We start from the raw sequence: 17,282 nt of genomic DNA on the forward strand, positions 1-17,282 counted from the left end.
TTCAGAGGAGTGACCGGGTCGCAGCTCCGCAGAGAGGGCTGCAGCGAGCTGGAGGCCCGCGGGGAGGCTCGATCTGGACACAGGAGTACTAACTCGTGAGCCATGGGACCCCGAAGCCGGGCACTCCCCACGCGCACCCCACCCCACCCCAGGGCTGTGCTTCTGGGTGGGGAGCAGACAACTACTCTGACAGCTCGCCTTGATTGCGGGGACGGACTGTGGCGCTTTGCCCGCAATGTTGTCAGTAGTGGTTCCTAACTTTGGGAGGCGAGGTTCCTATGCAGCCTTTTGTCTGTTGGAACCACATACTTGGAGAAGGACGATTTTAGGATGTGGCTGCATAACCTGTGCTGTGCCTTCGTGTACCTGGTTTCCGTAGTGTAGTGGTTATCACGTTCGCCTCACACGCGAAAGGTCCCCGGTTCGAAACCGGGCGGAAACAAAATTCTTTTCTTGAAAATAATGTCGTCTACACCCTCCTAAGAAGCCACATGTGAAAAAAGAAAAAAAGAAACCACGGGTCTGATACCGCGTGCTAAGAGGCCAGGAAGCAAACCCAATCCTCTTGGGAGGAGACTACTGGTTACCAGCATCCATCTGAGCTCTGTTTCCGCACAGGGTCCGATGGGGGTCCAGACGCAAGTCTCAGCTGGCTGTGGGGGGGGCGAGCCCCGAACAAGCCTGCTTAGTGCTCCCTGGTTTTCCTTCCCGATGGTGCCAAAGCTTCTCTCGCTTCCCATCTGGACCTCAACTTCCCTACTGACTCTGAACGAAGCCTGTGCGTTTGAAGGCGCCCTTCCTGCTGCGCCCAGTGTTTGCTGGATCCGCACAGAACAGCTGGTCTCTGAGGAAAGCCCACCAGAACCCTGGTGGTGGAGTGGAGTGGGCCACGCCCGCAGCTGCTAACCATAAGGTCTGCGGTTTGAGCCCACTCGCTGCTCCCTGGGAGAAAGATGAGGTTGCCGACTGCCACGCACATGTCAAATACTGGAACCTTAAGGGCCGTTCCGCCATGAATCCATATCAGCGGATGGGCAGTGAGTCGTGTTGTGGTTTTGTTTTGGAAAAGCACAAGGACCGTTTCCGCAGCCTCGCACTACCCTCGCCCAAGGCCCAGTTGCTTCCTCTGGCCTGCATCGTAAGCCTTATGCCCACCGAGTCCCAGCAGGCGAATCCCGGATGGACAGTGGCAAACTCATCTGCAACTGTGACAAGGACACTGGTCCGCACGCTTCTGACAGATAGACTCACACTGGCAGCCCGTTCTCACCTTGGGAAACGTGGGCTCCACGGGGCGCTGTGCCCCGCCGGCCGAGCCTCCTCTCTCTTCAGGGAGCACGCTTTGATCCCAGGCTGCCAACTCACTGTGTAGACCATGGTGCTCCACCTTCCTCAGGCCGTGACCTTTCCGACAGCGCCTCACGCTGGGGTGATCCCCAACCATAGTGTTTGCCTTGCTACGTCATAATGTTGCTGCCGTTATAAATCGTCATGTAAATATCTGATATGCACGATGCATTTTCATTCTTACCAAAGGCACAGGATTAAAGCACAGTGATTAATCACGAAAACAACAAGTAATTTTATTTTGTGAAGTATTTATTTCTCATGACAAAAATGAGAGTTTGTCTTGAAGCGCGGTGTAGCATGGGTCCCAGTCCTCACGCAGGGACCGTGGGCATCTCTACACGTGGGCGGACCCGCCTGGAGACACAGAGAGGAGCGGTGTCCCGGTGTCCAAGGCCATCGGAAGCATGTGTTTCCTGATGGTCTTAGTCGATCCCCGTGAAAGGGTCGTTTGACCCCGCAAGGGGTCGCGAGCCGAAGGATGGGAACCGCTGGTGTAGACAAACGCATTGACATCCTTCGTTCCAAGTAACCTCAGAGCTTTCTTTACCCCACGTCTGTTTCCCCCTTAAAAACATCAGGTTTTGTTGGGATTCAGAATCTCTGGAAAGGCAGGGACTGTGTAGACCCACGTCCACATTTGAAGGACAACAAGACAGGACCGTCTAAGGAATCCGACGTGGTGTCTGCGGGAAAGCCTGGTCCCCAGGAGAAGGGGCTGAGCCCGTGGAAGGAGGGCGCTGCCACCAGCCAAGACTCGGGCAGCGCAGGGGCAGCGGGTTTTCCAGCGCAGACCTGCAGGTCAGGAGTCGGGTGCCAGGGCCCTGTTTGCAAGTGTCTTCTAGCCCCACGGCCCTCCCTTGGGCGCCTGCCTGTCCGAGGCTGGAGATCGCGGAGGGTCGTGCTCCATCGTCACCCAGGGCGCCACCTTGTTAGAAAGTCGCCCCCTGCCCGGGTCCCTGTCCCTGTGCGTCCCCACGCGGTCTGCGCGCACCGGCGCGCCTCTGAGTGGGGTACAAGGTGCGGGGAGGACGCAGCCTGGAGGGCCTGTTAGTGCCCACTGGGCTCATGGTGCCGGGTTGAGGCGGACGGGTCACCTTTTTGGAGAAGGCCAGCCAGCAGTGAACTTCGGGGTGTTCTCCGGAGGAGAGGGAGGCGCCCAGGAGGGTAGAGGTCTGGCGTCCAAGTTTGTACTAAACGACAAAGTATCAGGTGGAGCCAAGTCAGAGCGCTTATCATCGTTCCCTGGTGGTCTAGTGGCTAGGATTCGGCGCTTTCACCGCCGCGGCCCGGGTTCGATTCCCGGTCAGGGAAGTCCTTTTAATTTCACCCACTCAATCCTGGGGAACCTGGTTCTCTGTTGTCCTTTGGAAAGGTGAACGCTCATGAACACAGAGTGTCTAGGTCCCCCAAGAGCTGCGTCCTGCTTATGGAATACTGGGAACAGCCTCCAGCTCCCTCCATCTCAGGATTTCAGAATGTTCACCCCAACACAGCAAAGACAATGGAGTCCCAATCTCTCTCCCCCACCAAGTTGCAGTATCCACATAGGTGACACCTATCTTTAGGCCCAGAGAAGAAGCCTCTACAGCCAGGATCTGCAGATCCACCAGGCTGTACCTGGTTGGACATATCTGGGAACTGGGTGCCAAAAAGAGGCCCCAGGGCTCTTAGGCGGCTATTCTCCATCTCTCACCCGATGTGTCATCAACTCCCCAACCTTATACGGGGGTCCGACTTGGGGATAGAGGAGAGAGCCCGCTCCCTCTCACCGCAGAATAATCGTGTCATCTTTTACATCAGAGCTGGGAACTCAGCTAGCATTGTGCTTGTGGCCCTGGATTTTTTTGTCATTAAACAGAAGTGGTTCCTACTCTTTCATCATTAAGTAAAGAATAATTATAATATGTTTGATCAACACATATTATACGTATTCTTTATCCTTTACGACAGTGGTTCTCAACCTTCCTAATGCTTCGACCCTTTAGTACAGTTCCTCATGGTGCAGTGAGTCCCCAAGCATAACATGATTTTCATTGCTACTTCATAACTGTAATTTTCTGCTGTTATGAATCGGGCGACCCTGAGAAGGGGTCATTCGACCCCCAAAGGGTCGTGACCCACGGGTTGAGCACGCTGCTCTATGAGCTTACAGGTTACACCACCAGTCTACTAATCCTGTGTGGGAGACTGACGCTGAAGGAAATATGATGGGACTACATTCCCTAAGGGATAGCAGAGGGAATCTGGAAAGCTAATATTATTCCACGGCAGGAAAGCCACCACTGGGGTTCAGTCAGAGGTAAAGCCCAGGTGCACTATGCTGCGCACGGGGGTGATTCTGTCTCGCTGTAGAAGCAGACATTATTTGGTCATCTCCTCCCAGCGCGGCACCCATCCCCCCTCATGCCTTCCCCAATGCAGGTATGGGGTTTCCCCACCTGTGAGCTCACAGACTGTACTGTGGTTACCACCCACCTTGTGACGAATGTAACTACTGAATATGCATGTCTCATGGCTACCTCTGAATATCCCACGATAGAAAAGACTCTCTCTGTGCAGACCTCACTGGTGAGATCCTGGCCGGCCTGAGGGGAGCATGCTATCCTGAACTGTGTCTGACTCCTTTATTTTACGCTCTCTCCTAGCTCTCCTCCTCTCTATGACTTTACTATGATCCTTGTAGATTATAACCGTACAATTCCGCCTACAGGCCCTAGCTTGTTAGAGGCTGGCTTACGCTGACAGTTCTGCTGTGGTCTCTTCCACCGTCAGTAGTTAGGACATGCCTTGGAGTTCACGCGGAAGCCATCTCCAGGGCCAGCCGCATGCCTTTCCCAGAGTTACTCAAAGAGGGCCTTGGGCTTGCAGGCTTATGCCTGTAGGAGAAGGAGAGTACGTTTTAGACCTTCGTTTCTTCCTGCTCAGGGTTCCCTCTGGTTTCCCTAAAAAGAAAAGCTTTTGGATTTCTAGGCAACTATGAGTCACGTCTTTGTGTGAACAACGCCAAGAACCATAGGGAATGAATGAGCAAAAATGGGTTTTGACCTTGTACTATTCCTATTTTTCATTTCACCCCAAGGAGTAAAGTAGAAAACTGTTTCTCCAGGTTTGTAGCAGCCAAGGGAAGGTGGGACATCCACATAACAATCACTGTACTTTCGAGTAAGTGCTGGTGTCCCAATTTTACAAGGAATTAATGAGGACAAGCCAGCTCCAGCTAACGGTCCAGTGACTCCAAGTGTGCTTGGCTTCACAGCTCAGTCTGGCCACTGCCTCTGCAGTCTGCGCAGTCAGGGACCAGGCAGAAAGAGTGCTCTGCCCTGTGCAGATCATGTTTGCTAGACGTCTGGAGCCAGGGTGCTATGTATTTCATTGTCCCTGCTTTTGTGCTCAATTCAAAGGTCTAACTTCTGCAAAGGAGACAAGGTGCTATGCATGCTGCATTTCCCTCTAAGAATACACTTCCATGTGGCCAGTGCAGGGTTCACATGCATGCTTGGACTTAGGTACCAGAAATCACTCATTTCAAGTCCAGTGCTGCCCGGAGAGATGACAGGAACTGGCAAGCACAACGTTCCCGCACCTGCCATTCTTGCAGCTACTTACACTGAGCTGTAACCTCTGGAGTACTACTCTTAGAAAGCACTCCCCCACCCCCACCCACCTTGCCGCTCTCTCCCCTGAGGGAAACAGGTATCTTTTTAATTTTTTTAACCATTTAAATTCATCATTTCTCTGAGAGGCAATTTCCATCACTGCTTCTTCTTTGTTTGCTTTTGAGACAGAATTTCTGAGTCAACCAATGTCGTGGCTGGTGTGGCAGCTTCTTTGTGGGTTAATTCCCCCTTGCAAGGGGCTGGTCTGCATTGTAGTCACGGTGTGGTAAGTGGTCTGTGTTGTGTGGCCAGGGAACTTTGACTGATCACTGTTACTGATAGACTTGGAGCCCCCCATGGTCTTGCTTTTCTGGGAGGATGAATGAAGGGGGTCTTGAAGGAGGTGGGGATCACACCTTTTATTGAGTTCTTAGTTTAAGTCAATCATTGTGCTAAAGACTTAACCAAGTTTAGCTCCATGATGTTAATTATCATCTGCTACAGTGCGGGTTGCAGCCCTTGGATGGAGTGAATGGTCTGGGGCTGTGCTAGTAACTGAGAAGTTGGTGGTTTGAGCTCACGCCTAGGAAGTCCCTCAGAAGAGTGCATGGAGATCTGCATGTGAGAACCCACAGCCTTGGGAACCCAGTGGGATGCACATAGCCTCTCCACACTTGGAGCATCACCCTGAGCCTGGATCCACTCAGGGACAATGGGTCTTGTTTGTTTCCCTGTTCATTTTGTAAATTGGGGATGGAGACGTGCTGGATACTGACTTAAATATGCAATTCCCTAAAGAGATTTGTCTTGGTTGAGAAGTTAAAAGGATCTTGCTCCTATTTGCTCAGTGCAGAAATGCATCCGTCTATACCCTTGACCATAACCCTTTAGAGGAGCCAGCCTCTTCCAGGGTGTGCTGAGTGGTGGAGGGGGGAGGGGTGGTAACCCTGTTCTCCAGTGCATGAATATCTCATAGGAGAATGTGGGTTGAGATGTTGTACCCGGCACAAACTCAGATTGCTCCAGGGCATAAAGCCCCTGGGTTTTCTGCTTGGCTGGGACTGACTGACACCTAGCATAGGACAGTGTGCAATTCAAATGTGTGACTTGTCTGGTGGTTTTTATTCTCTGAGAAGTGTCCATGGACAGGCCTTCAAGCCCCACCACAGCTGTGCAACAAGAAAACACAAGGGAACTTCCTAAAGTTGGTGGGAAATCTCCATCATCTCTTCCTTCCCCTCATCCTTTTGTGGCAGCAAGTCAGAATTCTCAGGCTTCTGAGGGCAAAAGCCAATGCAAGGACACTTCCAGGTTCCTCTTATCTGTAGTGAAAACAAACAGAGGGGGATGGAGAGGACACAATTACGCAGGCTCTACAGCCCCAAATGCGACTAGTTATTCTCAACCTAGCTAAGACTCCAGATAATGAGGTCTATGTATCTTACTCACTCACATGTCTGGTTCTAGGGGCGAGTAGTTCTGAGAAATCACCATTTCATGTATAATGCCCTCCTCCTTTCTTTGGAGAAAACCTGAGGGGTCCCTGGCTGTCAGTTGGAAACTAGCTTAGTATCTGCCTTCCCCTCTTCCATCTGAGTGTGAAGCAGAACATCAGGTTTTGTCTGACTCTATGATGCAGGGAATTCTGTTAGGTCCATTCAGACTTCACTGCAGCTCTGTCTCGCTCTTCCTAGGCACGGCCCACGCAAGCCCAGATGTTCTCTTAGTGACTCCTTATTCATACTCCCAGATTCACCTTTCTGGCTCTGATAAGGAATTCCATGACATGATGCCTGGAAGGTCTGGCAGAACGTGGTCCAGGATTTCTCAGCCTCGATGTGCAGCATCATTTCCTATGTGGACTGGGAAACCTCAATCAGACATTACCTTTGTTTGAATGGATTAAATTAATAAATTATTATTTAAATGTGTTATTTGTGGTTTGCAGGTACTTATTGAATGCCTATAGAGAATAAAATCCATGTGGGAAACAATAAAGCTAAAATGGCCTTAAGTTAATGAAGGAAAGTTAAAAGAAAAATAATTTTCTTTATTAGCTCGCTCTGTTTCAGAAACCTAGAAAAGAGAAACTAGTGCTAGGGGGAGTTGAGAACTATTAACAGATAACAGGGTTGTTGTTATCTCCTGTTAAATGCATAGGAAGAACAGAAAAGCTGTCGTATGTGAAAGATAATAAGAGAAAAGATGCCTCCCCCCAACAACCATGATCCGAATCCTACCTTGCAGGGCTGGATAGGGCAGAGGTTGTACACTGGTGCATATGAGGGCTGGAGGCACAGGGAATCCAGGGTGGATGATACCTTCAGGACCAAGGGTGTGAGGGGTGATGCTGGGAGAGTGGAGGGTGAGTGGGTTGGAAAGGAGGAACTGATTACAAGGATCCACATGTGACCTCCTCCCTGGGAGATGGTCAGCAGAGAAGGGGGGTAAGGGAGACTCTGCATAGGGCAAGATATGACAAAATAACAATGCATAAATTACCAAGGGCACATGAGGGAGGGGGGAGCGGGGAGGGAGGGGGAAAAAAGAGGACCTGATGCAAAGGGCTTAAGTAGAGAGCAAATGCTTTGAGAATCATTGGGGCAGGGAATGTGCAGATGTGCTTTATAAAATTGATGCATGTATATGTATGGATTGTGGTAAGAGTTGTATGAGCCCCTAATAAAATGTAAAAAAAGAAAAAAGGGGGGAAAAAGAAAATGATAAGGGAAAAGAATGTACAGATGTGATTTATACAATTGATGTATGTATATGTATGGATTGTGATAAGACTTGTATGAACCTCTAATAAAATGTTTTTAAAATATATAAGGAAAAAAAATAAGAGAAAATATGAAAGTCTTCAATGTGAACAATTTGCAAGTCCCTAGTGAACTGTACTCGGTAGAATCCCATAGCTTACCGTGCAGTGTGAATAAAGAAGTCATGAAGATCCATCACAAAGTTGCCATCAACCTAGAAGATATCCATATCTATGGAATAGTCTATTTTACTTGACCTTTTATTTTTTTAAAGGTAAGTTCATATTTTTTAGGTATCAATGTGATCGCCTAGAAAAGATGAGCTCTGGTACCTAGCACAAATGCACCTGGAACGGGTTAAGCCACATAAGAACACCAGACCAAAGTATGTCCCAGGTACTGTTCAAGTGACCCAAGGAATGTGAATTAGGCCCAGATGCTCCATCTACTTGGCTATAGTTTTGAGAAAACTTTTGGGCAATAGCTTTTTTTTTTCCTCTAAGAGACATAATTTAACCATAGTTCATAAACCATGGTGAGTGAAAAAAATGTTTTATGGAGAAAAGTTAGCTCAGAAGAAAAAACAATCATGTCTTAGCATAAGTTCCATCAAGTATTTGGCTGGCTATGATATGGAAGTGAAATTAGACTTTGTCTGTGGCAGGACAGAGGGCAGAATAAGTTCCAGTGAGTGAAACTAACAGGAAGGCTTAGGTGGACTTAATAGAGGGTCATTTCTAACAACTGGGCAGTGTGGTACGGCTCATTATCCAGTGAGCTCCCTGTCTGTCTTTAAAAGGATTCAAGGCCACAGCATGTGGGATACAGAAAGATTTCTCCCAAGTTGTCTCTCCCAAAGATATGCCAAACACAAGGCGCTGCTTGCTACACATGGTAAATGACTGTACACTAGGAGTTCAATGAAAGTAGATCAGAGGTTATTTCCTTAAGAGTATCCAGAGCAACCAGACTGTATAGTCTGACTCACCTTCAGTAGGGCCCACTCCCTTCTGACATTGTTCCCAAAGGCAAGCCCAGGACCCCTCAAGGATGACTAAGGTTAGGCCACTATATGGAGTCTAGGTCCACTCATCTTGCCACATATGTACCCCAATTCTCTCCCTTTACTATTGCGTGCACTCCCCTAGGTCACCCCCTCCTCTTGCCTGTATTGCCTGTTACAACCCCTTCCTATGATGTAGGTCATTAGCTGTAACCAGGGGGCTGGCATGCCCCAACGATATGGAAGGTTTGGTTAGAAATAAAACCTCACGACTCAATAGAAAGTAGATGTCTAGAAGACAATGAGGGCAACACATGTACAAACATGCCCGATTTAACTGATGTATGGACTGAAATAAGAGTCGTATGAGCCCTCAGTAAAACGATTTTATTTAAAAAGAAAAGAAATGAAACCTCACGAGATCTCTCTCCTGTCCTCCCGTCTCCCCCCTGCACGTGGACCACCAAGGGAGCTGAGGTGAGCATGCTACCATGAAATGTGACTCCTTTATTCCACTCTCTCGCCTTCCTCTCTATGACTTTACTCTAATCTTTGTATATCTTAACCGTACAGTTGCGCCTACCAATCCCATGATTAGTTGTGGGGGGCTGGTTACCCCCACAAGAGCAGATGTCTGCTCCATGCGGAATGTCTTAGAGCACATCCAGGAAGGGAGATAACAGCCCAACCATAAGGCTCTGTGATTCTGTAACTGATTTCTGTAACTTGAGCTCTTGGACCAATAGCTATGTTGCCATATAGACTGTGTAGAAGCCAGGCTTCTCAGCACATTTTTATTCTGTTTTTGTGGTCAGATTAGGTGCCTCAGCGGATATCCGGGTCAGCTCATACTTGAGAATATATGGCACGTAGTTTTTGTCTTTTCATGTTGGACTTTACTGTACTCTACCTTATCGAATGCTATCACAAAGGAGCCTACAGTACCTCAACGATGTCCCCTACACACACACACACACACACACACACACACACACACACACATATACACGGCACACTCCCCCATGCCCGGGCCCTCTGCTCAGCTTCCTAGGTTTCAGGCACCACTTTACTTCCCTGAACTCAGATAAATGGCAGCTGAGCATCACTAGGATAGTGCCATCCAGGGAAGTAACAAGATGCCGTCCTCTCCCATGGGCCTCCTCCCAAACCAGACCATATCGAATCCCTAGTAATGTTTATTATCCATTTTAATCTAGAATAAGCTGTGGTATAGCTGTAAATTGCTGAAATGTAATATTTCTTAGATTATATGAACACTAACAACCAAATTGTTTTATAACATCTTTCAACATTTCATCCTTAAGTCAACTATGTAAGGGTTGAAGACAAATAGAAGCAGGCCCTTTTGTGACATATCTTCATGTATCTTTTTTCTCAAGGGTTTCTATGGAAGTGCACGGGGAAACACACGGACAGTCACCTTGCACTGCAGGGCCATTGTGGCAAGAGAAGCTCAATGGCTGCTCTCCTTTGGGCAGAAGCACAACTGAGTGTACTCCACAAATCAGGACATCTTTCTGCTTGGATGCGGGTTGGAATCAGGAGGAGATCAAAGCCAGGTGAAGACCAGACTGAGGTGCGACGCCTACCTGATAGCACCGCCTAGATCCCTCTGGAAAGCTCCGGGGAGTTTTCCTCCTCCCTGTGCGTCAATTTTCTCTGCTCCTTTTGCTCTCCTACCATGAGAGAGGCCTTACTGTCTGTCTGTCTGGTCAGGACTCTGCAGACGCTGAAAGGTAGAGAACAGTGTGGCGAGGACAGCTACCCTCCCTGAAGACCCCTTCCCTGGAGGCAGCTCCAGAGCTCTGACTGACCCAGGACAACAACTGAACCCAGAAACCAGGAGGAGTTGGGAGGAGGCCCAGTTCTGCGCACATTCCAACTAACCACCAGCATGCTCAAAGTCTCACTGACTCAAGTGGACTCCCAAATGCTTGTGCATTGGGCTGCTATCCGCAGGTCCACAGTTGCTTTCCACTCCCATAAAGAGCCGCAGTCTCAGACCCCTCTGGGCAGTTCTGCCCTAGCCCCTGGGACCTCTGAGTGAGAGCAGAATAAAGCTTTTCCAGGGTCTGAGCAGACTGGGCACTAAGTGGCTGCGGGGCAAGAGGGGCCTGTTGGAGAAGACAGGGAGGAAAGACACTTGCCAAAATAAAAGTCTTCCCTTATTCAAGAAACTCAGGAAATCTGCAAGTTACTCTCCAAGGTGTAGCAAGTAGCTATATAGGGAGAAAGACAGACAAAGCAACTACAAGAAATTCATCATTAAAGCTACAGAAATAGGGCTTTTTGTTCTTATTGTAATCTAGCAGAGTATTGTAGATTTTTGTAATAAGGCATTTGTCTGATGTGTCATTGCTAAAGATGTTTTCCCAGTCTGTGGGCCCTTACTACTCTCTTGATGACTCTTTCAATGTACTCAGGTGTTTTATCTGCAGTATATACCACTAGTCAATTTGTGCCTCCACTGTGCTTGTGTCCTTCCCTGTTTCTGATAGCCTATGGATTCCCTGTGCCAAAGTTCTCAGGTTTGTCCCAATTCCTTCATTGATGGTCCTAATAATTTGCAGTTTTACCTCAAGGTCTGTGATCCACCTTGAGTTTATTCTTGTGCGTGCAGTGAAGTAAGGGTCTTGCTTCATTTTTCTGCAGGTAGAGATCCATTTTTCCCCCAGCACCACTTGTTGAAGAGGGCATCTGCTTTCCATTTGATATTTTTGCGGGTCCTTTTCAAAAAATCAGTTGTCTGTATGTTGGTGATTGTATTTCTGGGTTTTCAGTTCTTTTCCATTGGTCTGAGCGTCTGTCAATATACCGAAACCACACTGTTTTGACCACTGTGGCTCTACAGGAGGTGCTAAAGTCAGGTAAAGCAAGCCCTCCCACTTTATCCTTGTTCTTGAGGAGTTCTCTGCTAATTCTGAGCTTCTTACCTCTCCACATGAAGTTGGTAATTAGTTATTCCAATTCTTTGAAGAAAGATGATGGTATTTGTATCAGGATAGCATTAAACTTATATAGTGCCTTTGGCAGAACTGACATTTTTACTATATTGAGTCTTCCCATCCAAGAGCATAGGATATTCTCTTCCACTTGTTGAGGTCACTCTTGGCTGCTTATAATAGTGTTCTGTGGTTTTCCTTGTAGAAATCTTTTGGAGTGTTTTTAGTCAGTTATATCCTTAGATATTTCAATCTGTGCTTGGCTATTATAGTATGTACTACCTTTTGGATCCCGTCTTCCATGGTCTTGTCCAATGTAGATAGCAGTCCATTAGACTTTTGATTGTTCATCTTGTGGAGGTGGGCAAAGGACCCGAACAGAAGTTTCACAAGGGCAGAAATCTGAATGGCCAATAAATATATGAGAAAATGTTCCTGATCCTTAGCCATAAGAGAAATCCAAATTGAAACAACTATGAGATACCACCTAACACCTTTAAAGATAGCCCAATTCAAAAACTCAGACAGCAACAAGTGTTGTAGTAGCTGTGGTGACATAGGAAATCTGGTCCACTGCTGAGAGACCTGTAGGTATGTATAGCCACTATGGAAATCAATTTGGCAATATCTATAACAGATGTAGATCTAGCTACCATCTGGCCCACCAATCCCCCTACTGGAAATATATATCTAAAAGAGGCAAGAAACAAACCATGGCCAGACATCTGGGCTCCACCATTCGTGGCAGCACAGTTCACAAGTGCAAGGACTTGGTAACAATCCAAATTTCCATCAATGGACGAATGGAAAACACTGTGGTACATACATATAATGGAGCGCTACACATCCCTAAAAATCAGTGATGAACGCATGAAGCACATTGCCACATGGCAATAACTGGAGGAAATTATGCTAAGTGAAGTAAGCCAATCAGAAAAGGACAAACACAACATGAGTTTGCTGAGGTAAGCTTAAAAAAATGCAAAAGGGGGATAGGGAAAAAGCTACTGTACACAAACATTCTTGGGGTGAGGTCCAGGTAGTATGGCATGGGATGGACCAAATCCAGGGATACATATGGCAGCCAAATAAAAAGGAGGGGGGAAGAAAGATAGAAAGAAAGAAAGAAGGAAAGACAAGGGAAGCAGGGGCACAAGGCACTAACACCTAAGGGGAGGGTATTGCTTAAGTCTCCCCAGGAGAGGGAGAGAGGGACCAGATTCCAACCCAGCGTGCCAAGACATACCAGCACGAAGCAGGGAACCAATACAGAGGCCTACCTGGCTGGCCCTACTCCCAACTATGTGGACCCCCACAACCCCCGAAGAATGCACTTCAGAAGACAGCACTGAAGCTACAGCTCAGAGGGAGGGAAACTTCTGATCAGAGCACACAGGAGCAAACCAAGAGGGAAGGAGAGAAACCGGAACACATCTCAGCCCACCAAGCCCTGAGGATGATATTCCTGCTCAGAGCGGCCAATGCACAGAGAGGACCATAGGGTCAGCCCTACCACAAGACATGACATCTTTCACTAACCCATAGCACTCCAGGGGACAACACTGGAGACGCAGTGCAGGAACTGTGCCCCATCTGACCCCCACCACAAGGGGGATGGCGGGGGAGGAGGGGAGACACACTGAGGGCATACAACAGAGCAGGAAGGGGAGACACACTGAGTGCATACAACAGAACAGGAAGGGAGCAAAGCAATGAAGTCCCTGAGGGAACACCAAAAATAGACTTTGGGGCCCAGGGGTGGCACCCCATCAGACTGGAACAGAAAACACTCCTAAAGGTCAAACAAAATTTATAGGCATTTTTTTTGGGGGGGGCTGGTTTTTTTGTGTGTTTTCTTTCATTATTTTGTCTAGTTTCTGTGTTTATTGTCTCTGCATATTGAGCTAGATAAGACAGACAGGCTAAACAATCTGGACGAGAAAACAATGGGACTGAGGATTGGGGACGCAGGGACACGAGAGAGTGAAGCAGGGGAAAGGAAGTGGGTGTCAACAAACCCAGGGACAAGGGAACAAGTGATCTAAAATCGATGGTGAGGACGGCATAGGTTGTCTGGTGGAGCTTGATCAAGGGCAAGTTAGCCAAGAAGAATTAGTGACCCTGAATGGAGGCTGATCATGATTAGTGGGATAGAGGAAAGGAAAAGGAAATAGAGGAAAGAACTAGGAGGCAAAGGACATTTACAGAGGTCTAAATATAGGTATGTGCATATGTAAATATATTTATATATAATGATAGGGAAATAGATCTAAGTACACATGTGTTAAATATTAAGTTAACATGGAAGAAGCACAGCAGCCTGTGTGATCATGAGATGTTGATGGAATCAGGTATCAGGCACCAAAGACCCAGAACAAAAAGTCATATCAATGTGAATGACAAGGAGTACGGAGTGGAGACCCAAAGCCCATCTGTAGACAACTGGACATCCCCTTACAGAGGGGGTCACAAGGAAGAGCCAACCAGTCAGGTTGTAGTATATCACCGATGAAACATACTACTTTCCTCTAGTTCTTTAATGCTTTCTTCCCCCCTCTCCCCCCATCATGACCCCAATTCTACCTTACAAATCCAAATAGACCATATCATGTACAGGGAATCCAAGACAGATAAAATTCTCAGAACCAATAATGAGAGTAGCGATTCCAGCAGGGGAAGGGGAAGATGGGAGAGAAAGGGGGAATTGATCACAATGATCTACATACAACCTCCTCCCAAGGGCACAGACAACAGAAAAGTAGGTGAAGGGAGACAGTGGTTGGTGTAAGACATGAAAAAAATGATACATTATCAAGGGTTCATGAGGGAGGGTGGCAGAGCGGGGAAATGAGCTGATAACAAGGGCTGAGTGGAAAGAAAATGTTTTGAATGTGATGAGGCAACGCGTGGACAAATGTACTTGGCACAATGGATGGCCTGGGACAAGGGCTGTAAGAGCTTCCAGTAACATGAGTTTACAAAGGAAAGAGAAAGCACCATTCCGCCGCGAAGCAACAAGTCCACATGGAGGAAGCACACGTGTGACCGTGAGGTGTCACTGGGACCAGGTAACAGGCATCAGAAGACCCATAACCAACCAATAATCAAACAAAACGTATTGCTGGTCACGAGGGGCATCGGAGCAGAGACCCAAGGCCCATCTGTACACAACGCAACACCCCCCACAGAGGGATCGCTGGGAAGGGAAGAGTCGACTAGGGTGCACTAAAGCGCCCGTGAAACACAATATTCCTCTGGCTCCTTGAGGTTTCCTCACCCCCCTCTATCATAACCCCAGTGCTGATCTCACTCTGGACTAGAGCGGAGCTTGCACACAGGGGCAGATAAGAGATAAACGCTCACGACACACGGAATGCAGGAACAGGAAGGGGAATAGCGCTACCACAAGGGTTGTGGGAAGGGGGGGGTGAGGTGGGGAGGAAGGGGAACCGATGGCAATGATCGACACACCCCTCCAGGGGGAAGAGCAACAGAAATCATGAGGGAAGGGGATAGCGGTCGGTGTGAGAGATGAAAATAATAATTAATAATCTATCAAGGGGTCACAAGGGTGGAGGGGAGGGAAAGAGAAAAGAGGAGCTGATACCGAGGGCTCAATAGAAAGGAGCTGTCTCGAGGAGAACGCTGGCAGCATATGTACAAATATGCCTGCTACAATAGATGTGTGGATTGTGATAAGAGTTGTAGAACCCCAATAAAATGATCTTTTAATTTAAAAAGGTACAGAAATAATAAATGATGTGCCTATCTGTCCAACTTTCTTGTAAGTTCGAAAAGTACGATTGGGACCCTTGTGCCTGATTCCAGGTGGCTCCGCTGAGATGGAAAGTATGAACGAAGAGTTAGAACAACCAGTGTAAACGGCTGCAGAGCCGTGGTAGCCTACTCTCCTCTGAGCAGGAGGTCTCTGCTGGGGATGGGGGGTTCATTTCTCTAAACTTGAAAGTTGCCCAACACTTCGGATGATAAATGATGGACAAAGTAAAAGGGCTTCCCTGACCGGGAATCGAACCCGGGCCGCGGCGGTGAAAGCGCCGAATCCTAGCCACTAGACCACCAGGGAATGACGACAAGGGTCCTGACTTTCCTCCACATCTCACTTTATTCCTAAACACAAACTTGGAGGCAGAACCTCTACTCTCCCGGGGACCTCCCTATCCCCCCGAGATCACTGCCTGCCCAACTTCTCCAAAAAGGCGACCAGTGGGCTTCACTCCGGCGCCATGAGCCCACTGGGCACTAACAGGCCCTCCAGGCTGCGTCCTCCCCGCACCTAGGACCCCACTCAGAGACGCGCCGGTGCGCGCAGACCGCGTGGGGACGCACAGGGACCAGGACCCGGGCAGGGGGCGACTTTCTAACAAGGTGGCGCCCTGGGTGACGATGGAGCACGGCCCTCCGCGATCTCCAGTCTCGGACAGGCAGGCGCCCAAGGGGGGGCCGTGTGGCTAGAAGACACTTGCAAACAGGGCCCTGGCACCCGATTCCTGACCTCCAGTCTGCGCTGGAAAACCCGCTGCCCCAGCGCTGCCCGAGTCTTGGCTGGTGGCAGCGCCCTCCTTCCACGGGCTCAGCCCCTTCTCCTGGGGACCAGGCTTTCCCGCAGACACCACGTCGGATTCCTTAGACGGTCCTGTCTTGTTGTCCTTCAAAGGTGGACGTGGGTCTACACAGTCCCTGCCTTTCCAGAGATTCTGAATCCCAACAAAACCTGATGTTTTTAAGGGAGAAACAGACGTGGGGTAAAGAAAGCTCTGAGGTTACTTGGAACGAAGGATGTCAATGCGTTTGTCTACACCAGCGGTTCCCATCCTTGGGCTCGCGACCCCTTGCGGGGTCAAACGACCCTTTCACGGGGATCGACTAAGACCATCAGGAAACACATGCTTCCGATGGACTTAGACACCGGGACACCGCTCCTCTCTGTGTCTCCAGGCGGGTCCGCCCACGTGCAGAGATGCCCACGGTCCCTGCTGAGGACTGGGACCCATGCTACACCGCGCTTCAAGACAAACTCTCATTTTTGTCATGAGAAATAAATACTTCACAAAATAAAATTACTTGTTGTTTTGTGATTAATCACCGTCCTTTAATCCTGTGCCTTTGGTAAGAATGAAAATGCATCGTGCATATCAGATATTTACATGACGATTTATAACGGCAGCAACATTATGACGTAGCAAGGCAAACCCTATGGTTGGGGGTCACCCCAGCGTGAGGCGCTGTCGGAAAGGTCACGGCCTGAGGAAGGTGGAGCACCATGGTCTACACAGTGAGTTGGCAGCCTGGGATCAAAGCGTGCTCCCTGAAGAGAGAGGAGGCTCGGCCGGCGGGGCACAGCGCCCCGTGGAGCCCACGTTTCCCAAGGTGAGAACGGGCTGCCAGTGTGAGTCTATCTGTCAGAAGCGTGCGGACCAGTGTCCTTGTCACAGTTGCAGATGAGTTTGCCACTGTCCATCCGGGATTCGCCTGCTGGGACTCGGTGGGCATAAGGCTTACGATGCAGGCCAGAGGAAGCAACTGGGCCTTGGGCGAGGGTAGTGCGAGGCTGCGGAAACGGTCCTTGTGCTTTTCCAAAACAAAACCA

The 17,282-nt window shown here is 48.8% G+C and overlaps 3 non-coding genes across 3 annotated transcripts; 2 read left to right on the plus strand and 1 right to left on the minus strand.

Moving 5' to 3' along the window:
• Positions 1-369: 369 nt before the first annotated feature.
• Positions 370-442, plus strand: TRNAV-CAC (transfer RNA valine (anticodon CAC)). Its single transcript has one exon. It is a non-coding gene; the product is annotated as a tRNA-Val (tRNA).
• A 2,147-nt stretch (positions 443-2,589) lies between these two features.
• On the plus strand, positions 2,590-2,661 carry TRNAE-UUC (transfer RNA glutamic acid (anticodon UUC)). Its single transcript has one exon. It is a non-coding gene; the product is annotated as a tRNA-Glu (tRNA).
• A 13,025-nt stretch (positions 2,662-15,686) lies between these two features.
• On the minus strand, positions 15,687-15,758 carry TRNAE-UUC (transfer RNA glutamic acid (anticodon UUC)). Its single transcript has one exon. It is a non-coding gene; the product is annotated as a tRNA-Glu (tRNA).
• Between the last annotated feature and the right edge of the window lie 1,524 nt (positions 15,759-17,282).

This window comes from Tenrec ecaudatus, chromosome 1, assembly GCF_050624435.1.
Source record: "Tenrec ecaudatus isolate mTenEca1 chromosome 1, mTenEca1.hap1, whole genome shotgun sequence".
NCBI lineage: Eukaryota > Metazoa > Chordata > Mammalia > Afrosoricida > Tenrecidae > Tenrec > Tenrec ecaudatus.